Raw genomic sequence first — 24,558 nt, forward strand, 5'->3', positions numbered from 1 at the left:
GAACTTCTTTCAAATACTGGAAACATCCACAACTCAGCAAAAATGAAAACAAAGACACTTTCAAAATTCATCACACTTTTGGTGACAAATTAATACATCCCCTTTACATAAAAATATAAAATATACTCTTTGTATTAAAAATAGTCATTTAGTACATTTTCTGAACATCTATTAAGGGTTAGGAGTTAAAGAAAAAGAAATAAGTTATACTGGCAGACAGAAATTTAAATTGGAATAATACAAAGTACTATGTGCTCTATGATAAAGAGAAGTACCAGAAACTATGAAGAACACAAAAGGAGAGGCTCAGAACCCCGTGGTGAAATGTGGCATAGGGTGAGGGAATCACAAGGGAGGCTGCTTAGAAATGAGCCCAAGCTACACTCTGAAAGGAAATTAAAAGGTTGGGAGATGAAGAATGGGTGAGAGAGTGTCACAAACAGATACAACAGCATTGATGAAGGTACAGGAATTTAACTTGACAGTAAATGTCAAGTAGCTTGGGCTGGCTGAAACAACATGAAAAAGATGACTTGAGGCTAATGAGGCAGACAGAGACCAAACCATGAAAAAGTTCTGCAAGCTAAACTAAGGAGCCTGAATTTTATCCTCAAGGCTGTGGGAAACCTCTGAAAATTTTAATAAAGGAAATAAGAGTGAAAATCTACGTTTAACAAAGCTCACAGAGCAGCAGTATGGAAGATGATCTGGGGGAGGTGAGACAGAAGCGGGGAGACCAGGCAGGAAGTTGCTGCAAAACGTGAAGAGATGGTATATTTTACCACAATCTTTTTTTTTTTTTTTTTCAAAAATGGCAAGAAAAAAGTGACGAGACAGGGCTCATCTGATGCAAATAGTTTTAAACACAACCTGTTTTAAATGGGTCTCTCCATTAGTCTATGCCTCTCAAAGTTATAACTCCATGGTTCAATTATATAGAACAACTACAAAAGCAACTGTTGAAGTCAGTTACATAAACTCTAAAAAAACTATACTCATTCTTTTTACTTAATAGCCATTCTGGACTTCAAACTAAAACTGAACATTTTTCTCTTTTCTACCACATAACAATCCTGTAAAACCATTTCACCCAGCTGAGCACATCTGTGCAGTGTGCAACAAGTGTGAACAATTTAACAGGAGTTTAATGAAACATTTCCTATTCTTTATTGGAGAAAAATATTTAACAATCTACATGGCAACATCAGGTTGCAAACTGACATTTTTAAATTAGTTTAAAAATATGCACATGCCAATTTAAAATCCCATCTGGTTTCATGGTGCAGCTGTCCTGAATGAATATAACATTTTCAGTTATTAGGCACTTGGCTAAAGCATTCAGAAGTGCCATGTGCCATCAACGAACAGCAAGAGCCACTACTATGGTACTTAAAAAGTACCTACATAGTCACACTGGTATGAGAGGATTACTTTGTCCTGGAAAGGTGGGGACATGTAGGGAAATGGAAGACATAATCTCACAATTTTAAGGAATTATCTTTCATTTTACCTCCAATTCTCTTAAAAGGCAATCAACCCTGATATCTCTGATCCCATAATTCCTTAGCCTAAAGAGCTTTACCCACCCTCCTGCTTTGAACCAACAAAATCATAAAAACCAAGACTAAAAGTGGGTTCAATTCCAACTCTACTTCTTATAAACTATATGAACTTATTAGCACATTTCTTAATATTCCTGAGACTCTATTTCCTTAGGTACAAAAGATACTCCCCTAAACCTTCAGAGTTGTGGTGAGGATGAAAGAAAATATACATCAAATATTTATGGAACATTTGGTTCATGTGGGCATTCACTAAATGGTAACTATTTTTATACTCTCCTTTGTACCTCACTATAATTTGTAGAGAACAGTAATTATGCACCTACCTTAAAAGTTTACTATGACAATTAAATGAATTAACATAGGTCACGGGCTCAGCACATGGTAAGAAACTGTTGTTTGTTGCTGTCATCATTACTACCAACACTGAATTACAACTTATTTGCTGTCTTCTTCCCTGTCTAATATTTAGCATAAAGCCACAATAAGTGAGGCTCATAAAGCCTCTGTTGACCAGCTGAATAAATAATGGATGACTGGCTGAATGAACTGAAGGCATCATAGTTCTGTGACAAGAGGCACACCTCTCTGAATTTATTACACAATTTTCACAAGTAGCTATTCAAAAAGAATGTATTGTGGGGGAAAAAAATTATAAGTTAACTTGTATAAAAATGAATCAAGATAAATAATTCTTTTTCTGTCCAGTAAACAAGTGTAGAAATATAAATCAATGCTGATACTTTCTTTAAAAAGAGCAAAAAAAAGGATGTATTGTGAATTGACTAATCATACCAAGACTTGATTAATCTTACCAAACCTTGTGTGGCAAGTATTCTTGTAGGTCTGTCTCACAGATAAAGAACTCTGAAAGAGATTAAAGGTTAAGTAAGATCACTCAGCGGAGAAGGCAATGGCACCCCACTCCAGTACTCTTGCGTGGAAAATCCCATGGGTGGAGGAGCCTGGTAGGCTGCAGTCCATGGGGTCGCTAAGAGTTGGACACGACTGAGTGACTTCACTTTCACTTTTCACTTTCATGCATTGGAGAAGGAAATGGCAACCCACTCCAGTGTTCTTGCCTGGAGAATCCCAGGGACAGGGGAGCCTGACGGGCTGCCGTCTATGGGGTCGCACAGAGTCAGACATGACTGAAGTGACTTAGCAGCAGCAGCAGCAACAGCAGCAGCAGCAAGATCACTCAGCTAGAAGAGAAACAAGAATCTCCTTTGGTCTTTAAGAAACTAGTACTAGATGTTTCTTCTAATAGGGCTTCATCTCTTTCCATATTTTAAACATTTCTTATGAGACTGGTCAAGTTTTTCCATACCCTATGGTTTCAGGAAGAGACCTCTGCCTGAGTCAGAAGATGCCACTAATGAATGATGGGAGAATGAAGAAGGAATATGACCAAATATGGAGAAAGTCAGTATCTCTTCTTGAGAGAGAAGGAGCAAAAAAAACCTGATTTTACTTGACCTGAAAAAAGACAAAGCAAGTAAGTCTGAAACTAACAAGAGAATAAAGTCCTACTATGAACAAATGAGGATACAGGACACTTAGAGGGTCAAATATGAAAGGCATTATGGGGGTTATGGGTACTCATACCCTCTTGTTCAAAGTATGACTAGGTACAGTCTTTTGGAGGAGCAGATACTCTTTCATTTAACAAATACTAACTGAGTCCCTGTAATGAACTAGGAGAACAATTTTGACAGTACACAGCAAGAACCTAAAAAAATTTACACCTTTATTCCAATTACTAGATTCCTACATTTTTATCTGAACAAAGCCAACAAAAAATACAGACCAAAATTTACAAATGTTTACCAATGTTACAATATCTAAAAATGGAAAGTAACCTAGATGTCCAACAATAAGATTATGAGTAAATAAGTCACATCATGCAATGCTATCAAATAGCATAGTCATAGATGCTGAACAAAAAATGTGACACTGAAAACTGCTTATAACCTAATATTAAATTTAAAAGCACTCCACAAACAGTATATATAATATGATTTTTATATAAAATAGGAAAAAAAAAACTTTTAAAAAAATGCTGAAAATTTTCAAAGCTAATTTGTACATGGTATGCTGTAAGAAGAATATCCTATAGGGAGATGTTGCCAGGTTTTCAAATTTTCCATGATAGGCATTAAAAAGAAAAGAAAAAAAAAGGATAGAAGAGATTTACAGAAGAAAAGTGAGAATATTAAATACCATCAAGACTGATCAAAATCTTTAGATTCTCTGCTAGGTAAGAAGAATATAAAAGACATATTATATCTATACAAAAGGATTATGTTAATCCTAGGGAGAAATGACACAACTACAAGGGTGAATGAAACACAATGGGGGAGCAATAAAGAGGAAATCCAATCAGATTCCCAGGAGGTCACTTTCATTCCAGAATGTCCGTCAACAGCAAAGTCAAGTTCAGTGAATGAGGTGAGGAATGAAACTTGATGGCTGGGAGAAAATGGCAGAAATCCAACTAACATCTAATGCTAAAATCTGTGAGTTTCTTGGTGACATGGAACCCATTAATTATCATACAGTGTTTTAAAGGCCATGACAGAAGCCAGCAACAGAATGTGACAAAATAATCTAGAGAGGGTCCATAAGGGCTTTGTGGAAGACGACTAATTTAAAGGGAAAAGGCATGAACCTGGAGATAGGGTATAAGGGCATTCTAGGAAAAGGGGGCAGCCCAGAGAACAGAAACAATTTAACATGTCTGAGAAAATGCCATTCATTTTAGTGTTGCTAGGGTACAAAGTGCAAGGCAGGCAGTAGTAAAGACATGGCTGCAGAAGTCATCAGGGGCCTGTCTCAAAGGACGTGAATGACTGAAATACTGTTAGCCAAGCAGCTGCACATGAACCAGTCAACCAGGGCACCAGTCCAGTAGGAGATCAGTCCAGCAAAAGAGACAGATAGCATTATGATAAAGATGAGGGAAAGGTGGTTAGCACAGAGAAAGTCAAAGTGAAAGTGAAGTCGTGTCCAACTCTTTGCGACCCTGTGGACTGTAGCCCACCAGACTCTTCCATCCATGGGATTCTCCAGGCAAGAATACTGGAGTGGATTGCCATTTCCTTCTCCAGGGGATCTTCCCAACCCAGGGGCCGAACCCAGATCTCCCGCATTGCAGGCAGACGCTTTAACCTCTGAGCCACCAGGGAAGCAACCAACTCAGCCTCAGGGCTCATAAAAGGCCTCGAGAAAAGCTGCCAAAGTTGAAACCAAAGGAAAAATTGGTCTAAGGTTTCTGACATTCAAGATGGTAAGACACCACTGATACAAACTCTGGCCTGACATAACTCTGCAAATCAGAGCACCAGCCCATGCAAGACTTCCAAAGAGGGACCCATTCTCATCAGCAGAATGTAAGCTCCAAACACTTTGTCCTGTTCATTGCCATTTCTCCAACACTAAAAACAGTGAGCATGAAGACAGTACTCTATAAGTATTTGGAAAGAAAAAGAGAGGGGGGCTTTCTGTTATATTAAAAAGCAATGGGAAAAAGAGGGGAAGCAATGGAAAATTCACAATAATCAAAAGGTAGAAGCAATCTAAGTGTTCATTGACAGATGAATGGGTTTTAAAAAATGAGATATACATATAACTGAATAATTATTCAGCCATAAAAAGGAAGGACATTCTGACACATGCTACAACATGGATGAACCATGAAGACATGCTAAGTGAAAGCCACTCATAGAATCACAAAAACTGTATGATTCTAGGTATTTGTAAGAGGTACTTAGAGTAGTCAAATTCAGTTACAGAAAGTAGAGTAAGTAGTTGTTGGGGGCTGGAAGGAAAGGGAAACGGGGAGTTACTGTTTAATGAGCTTCAGGTGTGCAACACAAAACCATTCTGGAGATGGGTGGTAGGATGGTGGCACAACAATGTGAAAGTACTTAACGTCCCTAAATTGGACTCTTTAAAATGGTTAAAACAGTAAATTTTACATGTGTATATTTTACCACAATTTTTCAAAAATTACAAAATGCAAAAAAAATTAGTTACTTAAAGGGGAAACAAAGAAAAAATGGAATAAAGGATAAAGAAGTAAGAGTATAACTCTGAAGACTAAGGCCTACGCTTAGGAGCTTGAAGCCAAAGGAAAACAGCGATGTCTCCTCCATCCCTCCAACTGCCATTTTCATCTACATCCAATTTAGTAATTTTATATGCAACTGAGTCTCAATTAAAACAAATACTAAGCATAGAACTCCAAAGGGGTCACAAACAAGGAAACCCATGGTTATTCTGAGAGATGTGTTAAGGAAAGTACAGTCTCACTGACTTAACCCTGTTAATTGTTAGTAACAGCAAAAACAACTATCATGTACTTGAATGCTTAATATGCATGGGGCTCTATGGTTGGAACTTTATAAACATTAGCTCTAATCATAACAGTAATTCTGAAAGGTAAATGTTACATTTTTGTTTTTCTACTGACTTATTTAGGATGATATAAATGGTAAAGATGAAAATTCAGAATCTTGGTTAATCCGATTCCAAAATACTTTAAGAATGATCAGCTGTTGTCTCAAACCAGGTACCTCTCCTGTGCCTCTACTGGGTCCTAGGCCCCTGACCTACCCTCTTCTCCAGCTCTGCTAGAAGTTTCAGCTAGGAGTACCTAGATTGAGTCATTACCAAGTATTAATACTTTTCGAGGTAATCCCCAGTGGCCAGGCACTGAGCCACTAGAGGAGAAAAAAGAAGTGGCTCTCCACAGGTCTTTCAGACCTCAAATTGACCAAGCAGGACACAGACACTTAAGACATTTGTTAACAATGTTTTGTAAAGGAACATAAACTCTCTACTGGCACTGCCCAAGATATTGCTACTGCTTAACAATGTTTCGCTGATTAATAGCTCCCCCAAATCAGCCCTATAAATAGTTCCAGTCTCCTTTTGGCCTATTTCCCTCATCCTCGCCCACTCCCAGCACCACCAAGTTCAAGGCTAATTTAAATAAGATCTTTTCTTTCTCCATATACCTGTGGCTCAGTGGTAAAGAATTTGCCTGCAGTCCAGGAGACCTGGGTTTGATCCCTAGGTCAGAAAGATCCCCTGATGAAGGGAATGGCTACCCACTCCAGTAGTCTTGCCTAGAAAATTTCATGGACAAAGGAGCCTTGAAGGCTAAGTCCATAAGGTTGTATAGAGTTGCGACTAAGCGACTATCACTTTCACTTTTCATACTTTTTAAAACATTCCAAACCTGTGGCCCAGTCCTCCATCTAGCTCTGCTGGGTGGTCTATTATCCAATGAACAGTTTTCAGGTGTGTCCAAGTACATTAAATAATTTACTCCTACAATAACTCTGAGATAAGTATTAATATCTCCTTTCAACCAAACTGATTCAGTTTACTCTAAATAAGTAGTAGAAAATAACCACCAGAAAGAGAGGCCACCTTTCAGGTATCATTTTTTTATTTTTTTAAACCAAGAAACTTTCTCAAAAGTTTCCAGTAGCATTATTGTCATGTCTCGCTGGCCAGAATTTGGACACATACCCAAAGTCATTCACTGGCAAGAAGCATGGGATTACCACTGCCAACTCACAAACTAATTCCTTGGGTTGGAATGGAAGTTGGCAAACACACAACCACCACAGGGCCCATCACCTTGAGGACACAAATATGAAACAACTGGGGAAGCAGGCTATCTTCAGACCCTCTTAGTATGTTTTCTTCAAGTCATAGGGACTCTGAAGACTCAAAGGGTAAGAACTGCTGGCCTGAAAAAAAGAGAACAGACATTTCACTAGAGTCCAGAGTCTGTGGCACATGCTCTGGAAGAGGATCTAGGGACTTTAGTTTCAGTAACAGTAACAAAATAGTACGAGTACTATTAGTATAGTAACTAGTACTAGTACTAGTTCTAAACTTAAAGTCTGCTAAGTATGTGTTTTGCTAAGGGACTACCTCTCCCCAACACTCAGTTTCTCCTTCAGTAAAGGCAGACCACCTAGATAAGATTTTCAAACTGATCTTCAGCATATTAAGAGTTATGAAAAGGTATTCAGACCAGAAGTAAATAGAAGAAGGGATACAAAGGAGCAGTGTTATAATCCCACTTAAATTAGCATAGCTCATTTGATCTCTTTGTATTGAGGCTCGTGTAATATTTGGTAGAAAAGGGTTCTAAGTGCTTAAAAAAATTTTTTTTAATTCTCTAAACTACACAATCAATAACATTTCTAGGTAAACAATCTATTTTTCAATAAACAGGTTATCAGCTGAACAAGCTCCCATTAATCATTTCACTATATTTCACTAAATTATGAATGACCTTCACAATGCAGAGCTTATTTTTATTTGATCTCTCAGCATCTTTTAGCACAGTTGCTCATTTTCTTCTAATTGAATCACTTGACTTCTGAATATCACATTCTCATAGTTTTCCTCCTAGCTCTCCACTTGCCCCTTCAATGCCTGCTTTCCAAGTTTGTCCTCTTCTGCTCAGTGATTAAACGGTCAAGATTATACTATTCCCTATTCTTTTCTCCTTCCATTCTCTCTCCCTAGACAATCTAATCCATGTCCATGACTTTATTTACCATCTAAACACCAAACATACAACAAATTTTCCTCTAGTCCTTACCTCTAAGTTCCAGGCACATTTATTTAACTGCCTACTCAACATCATCTGTCTGATGTCTTAAAATCACCTCAAATTCAACATGTCCAAAACCGAAGTCATAATATTCCATCGCAAGCCAGTCTCTTTCCAGTGCCTTCAAGTGAAAGGTACCACCACCTACCTCCTGGCGATTAAGCCAAGAACTTGGAGTCATTTTATCACTTCTCCTTTATCCCCAAGATATAATCCATTACACAGTTCTATCAACTCAACCTACTAAATACATCTGTAACATCCATTCAGTTCAGTTCAATCACTCAGTTGTGTCCGACTCTGCGACCCTAAGGACTACAGCGTGCCAGGCCTCCCTGTCCATCACCAGCTCCCAGAGTTTACTCAAACTCTTGTCCATTGAGTCGGTGATGCCATGCAACCATCTCATCCTCTGCATCCCCTTCTCCTTGCCTTCAATCTTTCCCAGCATCAGAGTCTTTTCAAATGAGTCAGCTCTTCGCATCAAGTGATCACAGTATCAGGTGGCCAAAGATTGCACAGTTCTATCAACTCAACCTACTAAATACATCTGGATGTATAGTGAGAGTTGGACTATAAAGAAAGCTGGGCACAGAAGAATTGATGCTTTTGAACTGTGGTGTTGGAGAAGACTCTTGAGAGTCCCTTGGACTGCAAGGAGATCCAACCAGTCCATCCTAAAGGAGATCAGTCCTGGATGTTCATTGGAAGGACTGATGTTGAAGCTGAAACTCCAATACTTTAGCCACCTGATGCGAAGAGCTGACTCACTGGAAAAGACCCTGATGCTGGGGGAAAAAAACTCTGGGAGTTGGTGATGGACAGGGAGGCCTGGTGTGCTGCACTACATGGGGTCACAAAGAGTCGAACACAACTGAGCAACTGAACTGAACTGAACTGAACTACATCTGTAACATTTCTCCACTCTGCCTACCATCCTCCTCATCCAACCTACCATCTTATCTGTCACATGGATCATACCTACGCAAGAGCATACCTGCACTGACTGATACTCCTCTGTAATTCTTTCTTTACATCACAAAGTGCTCTTTTCCAAATTCAGATTATGCAATTCTCTCTTGCATAAAACCCTGAAGCCCAAGGCACAGCGATCAGACAAGAAATATAAAATAAAATAAAAAGAATCCAAAGTGGAAAAGAAGCAAAACTGTCACTGTTTGCAGATGACATGACACCAAACACAGAAAATATCCTAAAAACACCACCAAAAAACTACTAGCATGCATCAATAAATCTGGTAATGTTGCAGGATATAAAACTAAAATACAACAACAAACTATTAGAAAGAGAAATTAAAGAAACAATCCCATTTACCATCACATCAAAATTAACAAAATAACTTATAAATCAATCTCACAAAGGAGGTCAAAGATCTGTACTGAAAAAACTATAAGACACAGATGAAAGAAACTGAAGACAACACAACAAAAGATACTGTGGGACTTCCCTGGTGGTGCAGTGGATAAGAATCCACGGCCAATGCAGGGGGCACGGGTTTGATCCCTGGTCTGGGAAGATTCCATACGCAGAGCATGTGCAGAGCAACTAAGCTGGTGCATCACAACTACTGCGCCCGTGCTCTTGTAGGCTTGTGGCCTACAAGCCACAACTACTGAGCCTGTGTGCCACAGCTACTGAAGCACACGCACCTACAGCCGTGCTCTCAACAAGAGAAGTCACTGCGGTGAGAAGCCCTTCCGTCACAATGAAGAGCAGCCCTGTTCACTGCAACTAGAAAAAGGCTGTACAAAGCAACAAAGACCCAGCGCAGCCAAAAATAAATACAGTTTTTTAAAAGAAAGATATCGTGCTCATGTACTGGAAGATTATTATTAAAATGACCATACTATCCAAGGCAATCTATAGACTCAATGCAATTCCCATACAAATATCAATGGCATTATTCACAGAACTAGAAAAATAATTCTAAAATTCATGAGGAAACATAAAAGATCTCAACTAGCCAAAGTAATCTTGAGAAACAAGAACAGAGGTGGCAGTGTCACACTCCCTGGCTTCACGCTGTATAAACTACAAGGCTCCAATCATCAAAAAAGTATGGTACAGGCACAGACACATAGTTAAAAGAAAAAGAACAGAGAACCCAGAAATAAACCCATATATTGTGGTCAACTAACATATGACAAATGAGGCAAGAATATACAATAGGGAAAGGATAGTCTCTCAATAAGTGGTGCTGGTAAAATTAACAGTTACATGCCAAAGAATAAAATTAGAACATTTTCTCACACTATATACAAAAATAAACTCAAAATGGATTAAAGACCTAAATGTGCAGCCAGAAAACTCCCAGAAGAAAACACAGGCAGAATACACTTTGACATAAATTGTAGCAGTATTTTTTTTGGACCTATCTCCTAAGGCAAGGGAAACAAAGCAAAAAAAAAAAAAAAAAAACAACAACTAATGTGATCTAACTGAATGCAGAGTTGCAAAGAATAGCAAGAAGAAATAAGAAAGTTCTAAAGTGAACAATGCAAAGAAATAGAGGAAAACAATAGAATGGGAAAGAATTTAGAGATCTCTTCAAGAAAATTAGAGATACTAAGAGAACATTTCATGCAAAGATAGGCACAATTAAGGACAGAAATGGTAAGGACCTAACAGAAGCAGAAGAGATTCAGAAGAGGTGGCAAGCATACAACTGAAGAACTATACAAAAAAGGTCTTAATGACCTGGATAACCATGATGGTATGGTCACAAATCTAGAGCCAGACATCCTGGAGTGTGAAGTCAGTGGGCCTTAGGAAGCATTACTACAAACAAAGCTAGTGGAGGTGATGGAATTCCAATGGAGCTATTTCAATCCTAAAAGATGATCCTGTTAAACTACTGCATTCAATATGCCAGCAAATTTGGAAAACTCAGCAATGGCCACAGGCCTGGCAAAGATCAGTTTTCATTAGAATCCCAAAGAATGTTAAAACTACCACACAATTGCACTCATTTCACAAGATAGCAAGGTAATGTTCAAAATCCTTCAAACTAGAATTTAACAGTATGTGAACAGAGACCATTCAGATGTACAAGCTGGATTTAGAAAAGGCAAAGGAACCAGAGATCAAATTGCCAACATTCACTGGATCATAGAAAAATCAAGAGAATTCTAGAAAAACTTCTGCTTCACTGACTATGCTAAAACCTTTGATTGTTTGGGTGATCACAACAAATTATGGAAAATTCTTAAAGAGATGGTAATATCAAACCACCTTACCTGCCTCCTGAGAAACCTGTATGCAGGTCAAGAAGCAATAGTTAGACCTGGACATGGAACAACAGACTGGTTCAAAATTGGGAAAGGAGTACATCAAGGCTGTACATTGTCACCCTGCATATTTAATTTATATGCAGAGTATATCATGTGAAATGCCAGGCTAGATGAATCACAAGCTGGAATCAAGATTGCCAGGAGAAATATCAACATCCTCAGATATGCAGCTGATACCACCCTAATTGGCAGAAGGCAAAGAACTAAAGAGCCTCTTGATGAAGGTAAAAGAGGAGAGTGAAAAGCCTAGCTTAAAACAACATTCAAAAACCTAAGATCATGGCATCCCATCACTTCATGGCAAATAAATTCGGGAAAAAATGGAAAACAGTGACAGATTTTATTTTCTTGGGCTCCAAAATCACTGTGGACGGTGACTGCAGCCATGAAATTAAAAGAGGCATGCTCCTTGGAAGAAAAACTATGACAAATCTAGACAGAGTATCAAAAAGCAGAGACACGACTTTGCCAACAAAGGTCCATACAGTCAAAGCTATGGTTTTCCTGGATCTGAGAGTTGGACCATAAGAAAGGCTGACAGCCAAAGAATTGATCCTCTCGAACTGTGGTGCTAAAGAAGATTCTTGAGAGTCCCTTGGACAGCAAGGAGATCAAACCAGACAATCCTAAAGGAAATCAACCCTGAATATTCATTGAAAGACTGATACTGAGGCTGAAGCTCCAATACTTTGGCCACCTGATCCAAAGAGCAGACTCACTGGAAAAGACCCTTACGCTGGAAACGATTGAGGGCATGAGTAAAAGGAGGGCAACAGAGGATAAGTTGGATGGATGGCATCACCAACTCGATGGACATGAGTTTGAGCAAACTCCTGAAGATAGTGAAGAACAGGGAAGCCTCGTGTGCTGCAGTCCACAGTCACAGGGTCTCAAAGAGTTGGACATGACTTCACGACTGAACAATAACAACATCATGACCTAATTAAACTTAAAAGCTTTTGCACAAAAGAGGAACATCAACAAAACGAAAATACAACCTACTGGATGAGAGAAAATATTTGCAAATGAAAGAACCAATAAGGGGTTAATATCCAAAATATATAAACAGTTGATACAATTCAATATAAAAAAAAAGAACCTGATTTAAAAATGGGCAAAAGATCTCAATAAAGATTTTCCCAAAGAAAGCATACAGATGGCCAACAGACACATGAAAACATGTTCGACAATGCTAATCATTAGTGTAATGCAAATTGAAAACACAATAAGATATCACCTCACATCTATCAGAATAGCTATCATAAAAAAGACCACAAATATCAAATGTTGGCAAGGAGGTAGAGAAACGGGAACCCTTGTACATTGTTTATGGGAATGTAAATTGGTGCAGCCACTGTGGAAGCTCCTCCAAAAACTAAAAATAGAAGTACCATGTGATCTCCAATTCCATTCCTGGGTATATAACCAAAAAAGAAACACTAATTCAATAAGATTCATACAGTCCAATATTCATAGCAGCATTATTTACAACTGCCAAAATATGGAAGCAACCTAAGTGTCCATCAACTGAGGAATAGATAAAGAAGATATGGTATAGATATACAATGGAATACTACTCAGCCATAAAAAAGAAATTTGTCATTTGCAGCAACACAGATGGTCTTGGAAGGCATTATGCATAGTGAAATAAGTCAGACAGAGAAAGACAAACACTGTATGTTATCACTTATATGTAGGATCTAAAAAATAAAACAAATGAATATAACAAAACATAAACAGACTCACAGATTTAAAGAACAAACTAGTGGTTACCAGTGGGGACAGAAAAGGAGGGAGAGGCAAGATAAGAGTAGGGGATTAAGAAGTACAAACTACTATGTACAAATAAATAAGCTATAAAGATATATTTTACAGAACAGGGAATATAGTCAATATTTTATAATAACATTTAAAAAATTTTAATGGTTTCCAATTATTCTCTGTATAAAGAAACACTTCAGGTCTTCTATGTTTCTTATTTATGTTTCCCCCTCTAGCTCTATACTTTGCAACAGGTTGTCCTTATTTCATTTTCTCAAATACACCAAGCTCTTTTCTATCACTGAGGCTTTATACAGGCTGTTACCTTTACCTAGAAGACTCTACTCACCATACTCCCCTGTCTTTGCCCCCAAAATGCCAACTTATCCTTCAGACTTCACATCTAATATCACTTCCTTAGAGAAGCTTTCACTTCTAACTTCTAACTAGGTCAGATTCCCATATGACATTTACCCACAGCAACATGAAGCACTAACTGGCAGTACTTACCTTAGTTATAATTTTATATTCTGTGTATGATCATTTGATCAATGTCTCATTCATTAGACTATAAGCTCCTTAAGTTTATGGGAATGATGTCTGTTTTTGCTAACACAGTATCTATACTGCACAATGTTATACAATCTACAAGAAAGAGAGCCTAGACTGAAGCCCAAAAATCCAACAGCCTTTTTTTAGAAATGAAACAGCCAATCCTCAAATTCATATGGAATTACAAGCAGCTCAAATATTAATAGCCAAAACAATCTTGAAAAGGAAGAACAAAGCTGGAGAACTCAAGTCTCAATTTCAAAACTGACTACAAAACTAGAGCAGGCAAAACAACATGGTACCGGCATAAGGGGAAACATAGATTGATGAAACAGAATTGAGTCCAGAAGTAAACCCAAACATCAATGGCCACTTGATTTTCAGCAAAGATGTCAAGACCAATCCATGGGGAAAGACTACTGTCTTCCACAAATGACACCAGGACAACTGCATATTTATTAATACATGCAAAAGAATGAAGCTAGATGCTCAGCTCATACCATACATAAAAATTAACTCAAATTAGTGACCTAATATGAAAGTCAAAACCGTAAAACTCTTAAAAGAAAACGGGTAAATCTTCATGATCCTAGATTTGGCAATGAATTCTTAGATATAACACCAAAAGCATGAGTAAAAAAGAAAACACAGACAAACTGGACTTCAGAAAATTAAAAGATTTTTGTGCAAAAAAAGGACATGATCAAGAAAGTGAAATGACAACCTACATAATGAGAGAAAATATTTAAAAATCACATATCTGACAAAGGTCTGGTATTCAGAATATAAAAAGAATGTTTATAATTCAACAACCAAAAGACTATCCAATTTAAAAATGGTTTAAGAACTTGAATAAATATTTATCTAAAGATATATAGATGGCTAACAAGCACATGAAAAGATGCTCAACTCATTAGTTAAAATGAAAATGCAAATCAAAACCATGAGATACTACACCACATCCAATAACATGGCCATTGAAAAAAAAGGATAATAAAACAAATGTTAGCAAGGATGTGGAGATACTTGAACCCTCATACATTGTTGCTGGGAATGTTATGTGGTGCAACTATTACGGAAAATAGTTTGGCAGCTCAACAAATTAAATAATTACTATATGAGGTAGATATAGACCCCAAAGAACTGAAAACAAGTACTCAAACAATACACATACCCACAAGTTCACAGCAGTACTACTCACAATAATCAAATGGTAGAAACAACCGAAATGTCCATCAACAGGAGAATGGATAAATAAATTGTGCCATATCCGTACGTGTAATATTGCTAACTGCTGCTAAGTCGCTTCAGTCGTGTCCGACTCTGTGCAACTCCACAGACGGCAGCCCACCAGGCTCCCCTGTCCCTGGGATTCTCCAGGCAAGAATACTGGAGTGGGTTGCCATTTCCTTCTCCAATGCATGAAAGTGAAAAGTCAAAGTGAAGTCACTCAGTTGTGTCCGACTCTTAGCGACCCCATAGACTGCAGCCTACCAGGCTCCTCCGTCCATGGGCTTTTCCAGGCAAGAGTACTGGAGTGGGGTGCCATTGCCTTCTCCGATAGTATAATATTACTCAACTATAAAAAGAAATGAAGCACTGATGCATGCTGCAATGTGGATGAACCTCAAAAACACTCCCCTAAGAGAAAGAAGCCAGAAACGAAAGGCCATATGGTATGACTTCATTTACATGAAATATCCAGAACAGGTAAATCCACTGAGACAGAAGCGGACTGGTGGCTTCCAGGGGCTGGCGGAAGGGAAGAATGGGGCATGACTACTTAATGGGTATGGATTTCTATTTGAGGTGATGAAAATGTTTTAGAACTAGATAGAAATATTTGTCAGCACTGTGAACGTACTAAATGACACAAGATTGTTCACTGTAAAATGGTTAACTTCATGTTATGAGAATTTCACCTCAGTCATTCATAATATAAGAGAATCCTCCCTTACAAACACATTCCCCAAATTTAGCTATGTATTGCCTTTTCTTCCCATGGCCCAAATTATAATAAAAGACAGAAGGCATTTCTTGATTTCTCATCAGGAAAGAAAATATCTCTAGGGAGCTGCCACAAATGAGAATATAAACAAAATCCTCAATTGCACTACACTAACACTAAATAAGTCCAAGTAGCTGTGTCTATAGAATTAGTTTCACTCAGCAAAGACCAGTGAAAGCACTGTTGCTAAGACACCTGTTGCTAGGATCTAGGAGAAAGGTAGCGACAAAGAGAAAACTAAAATACTGGGAAAAGTTTTAAACAGCTTTGCAGGTCTACATTTTTTAAAAAATGAAAATACACTGGAAATTCCCTGGTTGTCCAATGGTTAGGACTCTGTGTTTCTGCACAGGGCCCAGGTTTGATCCCTGGTTGGGCAACTAAGATCCTGCAAGCTGTGACATGCGGCCAAAAAAGAAAAAAGTACGTTAAAAAAACTTAAGTGCAATGGGTACAAACAACAAATTTGAAAAGCTATCCTTGACTAAGGCTATCAACCCACCACTAAAAGACAAATATACCTTTAATCAAAGAAAAACTGAAAGAGGTTAAAGTGTTAGTTGCTCAGTCATGTCGCCTCTTTGCAACCATGTGGACAATAGCCCGCCAGGCTCCTGTCCAAGGAATTCTCCAGGCAAGAATACAGGAGTGGATAACCATTCCCTTCTCCAAGGGATCTTCCTGACCCAGGGATCAAACCCTAGTCTCCTGCATTTCAGGTAGATTCTTTACCATCTGAGCCACCAAGGATGCCCCAAAGAAATACTACATACGTATTTAAATAGCTGAAATAAAACACAATGATAGGGGCTTCCCCAGTGGTCTAGTGGTTAATGCCTTGCAACACAGGGGACACAGGTTCAAGCCCTGGTCAGGGAAGATCTCACATGCCTCAGAGCAACTAAGCCCATGCAACTACTGAGCCCATGCTCTAGACCCCGCAGGCCACAGCTACCAAAGCCTGCATGCCCTAGAGCCTGCACTCTGCAATAAGATAAGCCACTGCAACAAGAAGCCTGTGCACCACAGGTAGAGAGTAGCCCCAGGGAACAAAACTAGAGACTAGCCCCTGACCAACAATGAGACCCAGTAGAGCCAAAAATAATTAAAAAAAAAAAAAAAAAAAAACCCACACACACAATACTACTACTAAATGCTGGCAAGGAAGCAGAGAAACTGGATTTCTCATACATCGCTGATGGGAATGTAAAGTTGTACAGTCATTCTAGAAAATACAGGTTGGTAGTTTCTTATAAAATTAAACATGCACTTACTATACAACCCAGCAATCACACCCTTGGGTATTTATCCCAGAGAAATAAAAACACAAAAGCCTGTATACAAATGCTTATAGCAGATTTATTTGTAATAGCAAAAGCCTGGAAACAACCCAAATGTTCTTCAAAAGGTGAGTGGTTAAATATGGTTAAATAAACACCAGTACCTCAACAGAATTACAGGTAAATAAACACCAGTACATCAACACATGAGCTCCCCGTGGCTCAGTAGTAAAGAATCCACCTGCAACAGAGGAGATCAGGGTTCAATCCCTGGATTGGGAAGATCCCTTGGAAAAGGAAGTGGCAACCCACTCCAGTATTCTTGCCTGGAAAATCCCATGAATAGAGAAGCCTGGCAGGCTACAGTCCATGGGGTCACAAAAGAGTCGGACAGGACTTAGTGACTAAAACAACAACATCCATACAATGGAATTCTATTCAGAGAAAAAGAACAACAAAATATGACACACACAACAATCTAACTCTCAAGGGCATTCTGCTTAATGAAGTCAATCTCATATTTATATATTATGTGATTCTATTTATATGTCATTCTCAAAATCACAAAACTAGTTTACAAATGGAGATGATAGGAATAGGCTGAAGCAGAGAAGGAAACGTGTGCACAAATTTAAAGGGACTAGTACAAGGAGTTCCTTTGAGGTGACAGAACAACTCTGTATCTTGACTGTGGTGGCTACTACACAAATCTATACATGGGATAGACCTACACACACACAAACACACAAAGGAATGCATGTTAAAAAAAAAAAAAGAATGAATGAGGTCTGTAGTCTAGTAAACATATTGTACCAATGTCAATAACCTGGTTTTGACATTTTCTTCATTATATAAGATGTCATCAACAGGGAAAGTTGGTAGGTTACACAGGACTCTATGTCTATTTTTGCAATTTTCTGTTAGTCTACAATTATTTCAGAATAAAAAGCTTTTTTGTTGTTAAGTAATACAATTCTGAAGCTCCAATACTTTGACCACCTGATGCGAAGAGCCGACTCATTGGAAAAGACCCTTTCTAATGAAGCTGGAAAGACTGAAAGGAGGAGGAGAAGGGGAAGACAGAGGATAAGATGGTTGGGTGGCATCACTGACTCAATGGACATGAGTTTGAGCAAACTCCAGGAGACAGTGAAGGACAGGGAAGCCTGGTGTGCTGCAGTCCCTGGGGTTGCAGAGAGTCGGACACGAATGCGTGACTGAACAACAACAACAACAAACACAATTCAACAAACGTTTACTGAAAATCTACAATAAATATGTCAGGTATTGTGTAAGGATATTCTGTAGGGTAATATAATTCATCAAAAAAACTATATCAGACAAGAGCATAGTAGACAGTTTCAATTTTTATATCCCTGGCTTACCCACTTTAAAATTAAGATACTTTTTGCTGAGACTAATCTATTGATTTTCTTTAATATGGAAACTATCCTAACCTCAATTTATTATTAACATACTTAAGAAGTACATTATTATCTCCACATGTCAAAGCACATTTTTAATACCATTAATAAGGATATCAGGAGCTGACAGATGTATCACCAGCTCTCCTTTTTCCAGTGATGAGACTGAAAAGTGCAGAAACATGTAAGCTAAGGAAAAAGTCATTTCGGAAAAAAGAAAGAGGAGAAAGTATGTTTGAACATATAGGAGATACAGTAGCTTCTTAGAGTATATGCATCCTGGGAAATGGAACTTAGCAGACCACAAAGGAGGGTCTTGGCAGAAGGTGTAACTGGTATAGAGAAATGAGGAGCCTCTGAGTCCTGAAAGGGGGAAGAGGTTGAAACCTATCCTGCAACAGAAATGTCTGGATTACCTATGTGTTTGAATGGTCTGAGCTCATATATGAAGTTCCCATTCCAGCCAGACAGGCTTAACTGATGGACTCCCAATATTCCCACAGCTCTGCATGGGAAGCCTTTCCTGGTTACCCTAGCCAAAAGAGGTCTCCCCCTCCTTGGAGCTTCTATATTCACAGAAGTGTAGATTAATCCCACCTGTGGGAACTGGAATCTGCCTACAATGCAGGAGACCTGGGTTCAATCCCAGGGTTGGGAAGATCCCCTGGAGAAGAAAATGGCAACCCACTCCAGTATTATTGCCTGAAGAATTCCATGGACAGAGGAGCCTCGTAGACTATAGTCCATGGCTCAGAAAGAGTCGGTCAAAACTGAGTGACCAACACCTCACTGGGAACTTACCCTATACTACCTTAAACTATAGCCTGCACATTTTAAGCCATCTCCCCTAAGGGCAGGTCCTTACAAGAAGGTACTATATTAAAAATGGATGGAAACATGTAAACAAAGAGCATTTGGCTCAGGTTTCTTGCCAATATGGTTATGTGTATGCTGTTCCCTATGCCTGAATGATAAACTTATTGAATGTTAAACAAAAAACTGTTTTGTGTTCTCCTTTTATTATTATTATTTTGACAGCGCTGTGCAGCTTGAGGGATATTAGTGCCCTAACCAGAGATCAAACCTGGACCCACATCAGTCAAAGTGCAGAGTCCGAACCACTGGACTGCCAGGCAACTTCCTTGTTTTCTACTTTTAAAAGTTATTTTTATTTCTGATGACTTTTTTGGTCATTGGAAAAGGTTTCTAGGAAATTTTCTAGGAAAATCCAGAAGTAAATTTGGAGCTCACCTACAGCAAGCAGGAAGACACATATATTATTCCATTTTTATTATAACTGAAAAATGTCCTTTTTATTAAGTTGTAACCTATCCTAAATCCTTTGTAGAATGAACACAAAGACTACACAAATTTGGTTAATATTATATCCTGAATAAGTATATTAAAATTATGGCATACAAGATTGGAAATGGTCAACCAATTCACTTAAAAGAAAAATCCATAAACCAAAGTCTTTATCAGGCCTCCTTCCATTACTAAAATTACTTTATTCTTATATCTGTATAATTTAAACAAGGGGTAAAAAGTGACACTCCACTCACTTTAAACAATAAAAATAAAATTTTTGGATAACTTAAGTATCCTCTTCTATGAATCCTGCTTTGAGGTTCAATACTGCAATATAGTCTTTGGGAAGGACTGTAATAGAGAATACTACAGGGGAATATTTACAGGTGTATGACCTCTGCTGCTGCTAAGTCGCTTCAGTCGTGTCCGACCCTGTATGACCCCAGAGACCGCACCCCCTGTCCCTGGGATTCTCCAGGCAAGAACACTGGAGTGGGTTGCCATTTCCTTCTCCAGTGCATGAAAGTGAAAAGTGAAAGTGAAGTCACTCAGTCGTGTCCAACCCTCAGCAACCCCACGGACTGCAGCCTTCCAGGCTCCTCCCTCCATGGGATTTTTCCAGTCAAGAGCACTGGAGTGGGGTGCCATCGCCTTCTCCAGGGGTATGACCTCTAGTCACCTCTTTGACCCTCATCATCAATGGGGAGAGTAGTACTTACTTTGAAGGGCTCTTCTGGAGATTACATAAGACAATATATGCAAATCATCTAGTAGGTATGAAGGAGAAAACAGACAAAACAGGCTCCATCTTGAAAGCAGGACTCCATCTTGGGCTGGACTGTGGACTTTGAGCTATATGCCCAGTATCGATGGAAACGACATACCAACTGGAAAACCAGGCCCCCTGGATGGAAGAGCCCCAGGGCTCGTACCTAGACTCTCCGTTGCCTAAAAGAATACCCTAATTATCTGTGTAACTGAATAGAATCATAAATTCTATTATGTTTATTGGGGTATGACCACAGGCCTACTGATAATTGTCCACTGTTAACTACCTAGGCTTAAGGCATATGAATCACAGGTTAACTTTGATTATATCTTTCTTTTCCTTTGTTCAGACTAATTTCAGGGAATTTGGGGAGGTGGGTTTGGACATGTACACTTAGGGTATATAAGGTTTTCAGAAAAACTGGCCAGGGTCCTTGGCTAAGAAGAGACTCTGCCTTGGGCCCGCCGGTGTAATAAACTGCACTCCACTATCTGCATTGTCCTTCTGAGTGAGTTAGTTTCCCAGAACACGTGGCTACAACAGGTACTCAATAAACAGTATCATGGAATCAAGATTGCCAGGAGAAATATCAATAACCTCAGATATGCAGACACCACCACCCTTATGGCAGAAAGTGAAGAGGAACTAAAAAGCCTCTTGATGAAAGTGAAAGAGAAGAATGAAAAAGTTGGCTTAAAGCTCAACATTCAGAAAACTAAGATCATGGCATCTGGTCCCATCACTTCATGGCAAATAGATGGGGAAACAGTGGAAACAGTGTCAGACGTTTTTTGGGGGTTCTAAAATCACTGCAGATGGTGACTGCAGCCATGAAATTAAAAGATGCTTATTCCTTGGAAGGAAAGTTATGACCAACCTAGATAGCATATTCAAAAGCAGAGACATTACTTTGCCAACAAAGGTTCGTCTAGTCAAGGCTATGGTTTTTCCTGTGGTCATGTATGGATGTGAGAGTTGGACTGTGAAGAAGGCTGAGCGCCGAAGAATTGATGCTTTTGAACTGTGGTGTTGGAGAAGACTCTTGAGAATCCCTTGGACTGCAAGGAGATCCAACCAGCCCATTCTGAAGGAGATCAGCTCTGGGATTTCTTTGGAAGGAATGACGCTAAAGCTGAAATTCCAGTACTTTGGCCACCTCATGCGAAGAGTGGATTCATTGGAAAAGACCCTGATGCTGGGAGGGATTGGAGGCAGGAGGAGAAGGGGATGACAGAGGATGAGATGGCTAGATGGCATCACTGACTCGATGGACGTGAGTCTGAGTGAACTCCAGGAGTTGGTGATGGACAGGGAGGCCTGGCGTGCTGCGATTCATGGGGTCGCAGAGTCGGACATGACTGAGCGACTGATCTGATCTGATCTGAACAGCTATCTAACAGGTAGTGCTATTAGCTAAGTTTAAAGATAATTTACATACAATGCCTACACAATGTCTGGCCTAAAGCAAGTATGCAATAAATTATAGCTGTTATTGTCATTGTTAATAGGCATTCATGAGTGCCCACTATTCTCCCAACACTGTGCTAAGCACTTAGTGAAACAATAGGTATAGATGCAGCCCCACTTTTAGAGAAAACAAGTTAACCGTTACATATAATCACATAATTAAATGGTAAATTATTTGGCATAGACTAAGTGCTGAAAGAGACCAGAAAGCTTCCTCCTCTATTAATTCATAGAAACTTCTTGAATCGGGTAGGGCAGAAATTACTATTCTCATTTTATCAAAAAAAAAAGAGACTAAGAAAGAAAAAAATCCCTGTTCATGTTCATAGAGATCACTGATGTATTCAACAAATTCTAGGCCACAAACTTTGCTAGACGCAGAACAGAAACAGATCAGTTAAAGCTCTTTCCATTGTAAATGACAGAAAATTTAATCAAAACTAGTTTAAGCAAAAGGTCTAATTACTGGCTAATTAACTGAAGGCCAGGATTTGGGAAGACTAGGTAAGAGCCTCTAATTCAGAGCTCCAAGTCATTACCTCCATCTCTTTAGCCTTGCTTCCTCAGCGTTGGTTACACCATAAGCCAGAGTCCTCTCCGACCGTGGCAAAACAGCTTAGCATCTTCTAGACCTTCTAGAAGCTAGCACCCTTCCAGCCCAGCAGGATTGGGAGAGGGTTTCTATAGCTACTACAAAAGTCTTGAACATCCAGTGTAGAATGGCTTAGAACATATTTTTACTCCTAAATCAATCACTGTGGCTAGAGGGATGTGATATGCTGGTTACCTTGGGCCTAGTTCAGGCACACCAGAGTTCCTACTCAAACCACAAAATAATGAGGTATAGTTCCTAAACCAACATCTGAGGCCATCGTCAAGATAAGGGGGAGAAGCTAAAGAAGCAAACTACAAATGTCCACCACAAGGAACTGCACTCTTCAGGAATTTAGAATTTAGGGCAATGAATCACAAGTGCAAATGTCTGGTTGAAAAAAGGGTTAGAGGTATGGTTCCAATAGAAAAGAAACATAATTGCAGCACAAAGTGATAAGTACTACAGCGACTGTCACAGCATCCAGAGAAGAAAAGCACTAAGGCCACCAGGGACTCAGGGAAACCTTCATAGACATGGTACTAACCAGGTTAGGTAGTAAATCACTCAGCTACAACAGGTGAACAAAGGTTTCCTTATTCTCTGTCAAGAGCTCTCCTCCTAATGGTAGGAGAGGAAGATGGGTCATCAATGGAGGTGGCTGCCACAGAAGCTCACTTAAATTAGCTGTCAAAACTGCTCAGCACTTAGATATACTGCAAAGGCCTTGTCCACTTAAGCTCATCCTTCCCACCTCTTTCTGTAGGGGCATGTGTACCAGGGTCCCCATGGTGCCTGGAATCTTTCCGGGCCCACTTGGTTCTACTGTACTCAAGGTACCTCCTGCCACGGAGCTAATGGATCTCTTGTCACTGAGGTGTCAATAAAGGGTAATTGTCATTATATGCAAAGACCATGGCCAAGCCTACAGAAAGATGTTTCAGCTAGATACAGTCATGGTTCAAACATGGAATTAGACAATCCATCATTTCCCAGCATTTTAGCTTTCTCACCTACTACCATGCTGCCTCTTTTCGCTGTACGTTTAAGGGTTGAAAGATCAAAGAGGAAAGTACCAAACACACTAAGCTGAGACCACATTATCATATGATAAAATGGAATTTAAAAAAAACTCATAAAACTGACATTTCCACACATGCACTTTCTGGTCATTGTAACAGCATGATGTACCCAAAAGAAGGCAGGGTTTGGGGTCTACATCAGTCTCCACCAGTTTCTAACTGCATAACAATGGGCAAGTCACTTTTCTAACCCTCAGTTTCCTAACCTGTAAAACGAGAAACATGAATATATTCTTTCTTCATGAAGCTCTTGTAGGAAAAAACAACATAGAACAAGGGAAAAGCACTTGATAAAATTGTAAACCACTGTGAAAACATTAGTTATTATGTTCTTTAACTCTTTCTGGAAAGATGTTTCAAAGTATTATACAACTTCTACGTCTATAAAAAGCAGAATCCTCAACGCTTCAAAACATAGGGACTACATATCCTCCTGACTTGAAAATCAAAACTGTTTCCAGGAAAGGCTTATAAAAACAATGCCACATTAAACATTGGTGATTTGTTTTAAGAGCTGGCATGCAATTAAGAGGATTCCACTGTTTCACCAGGCTCTAGTGGCAACCAATTAAGTAATAATATGAGAGAGGAGCTCTTAATTACAAAGGAAAACTTCCACAAGCCAGTGACAGGTGTGCAGGGCTCAAGCTGTGATCAAACTAGTTGACTACAGCATTAATTCCTCTCTCTTCTTTTTCCCAGACACTTGAGTTTGCATGCAATTAGCTGAAAAGTAAACCAGACTAAATGGCTACCATATTTCAAACTTTATGACCCTTTATCATGTTAACATCCACCA

The 24,558-nt window shown here is 39.1% G+C and overlaps 1 protein-coding gene across 13 annotated transcripts in view; it reads right to left on the reverse strand.

The window, feature by feature from the left end:
* Positions 1-24,558, reverse strand: part of FAM168A (family with sequence similarity 168 member A) — a 242,229-nt gene that overhangs the window by 156,357 nt on the left and 61,314 nt on the right. Inside the window, exon 2 of one of the 13 annotated variants that reach the window (XM_086340696.1) lies at positions 2,378-2,429. The exons of the other annotated variants lie outside the window; for them this stretch is intronic. The gene's annotated coding sequence lies outside the window, so the exon portion shown is untranslated. The remainder of the gene's footprint in view (positions 1-2,377; positions 2,430-24,558) is intronic. 13 annotated transcript variants of the gene reach the window in all.

Source organism: Bos grunniens, chromosome 15 (genome assembly GCF_055505025.1).
Source record: "Bos grunniens cultivar Pamir isolate PY7600 chromosome 15, Bosgru_T2T1.0, whole genome shotgun sequence".
NCBI classification, from domain to species: Eukaryota; Metazoa; Chordata; class Mammalia; order Artiodactyla; family Bovidae; genus Bos; species Bos grunniens.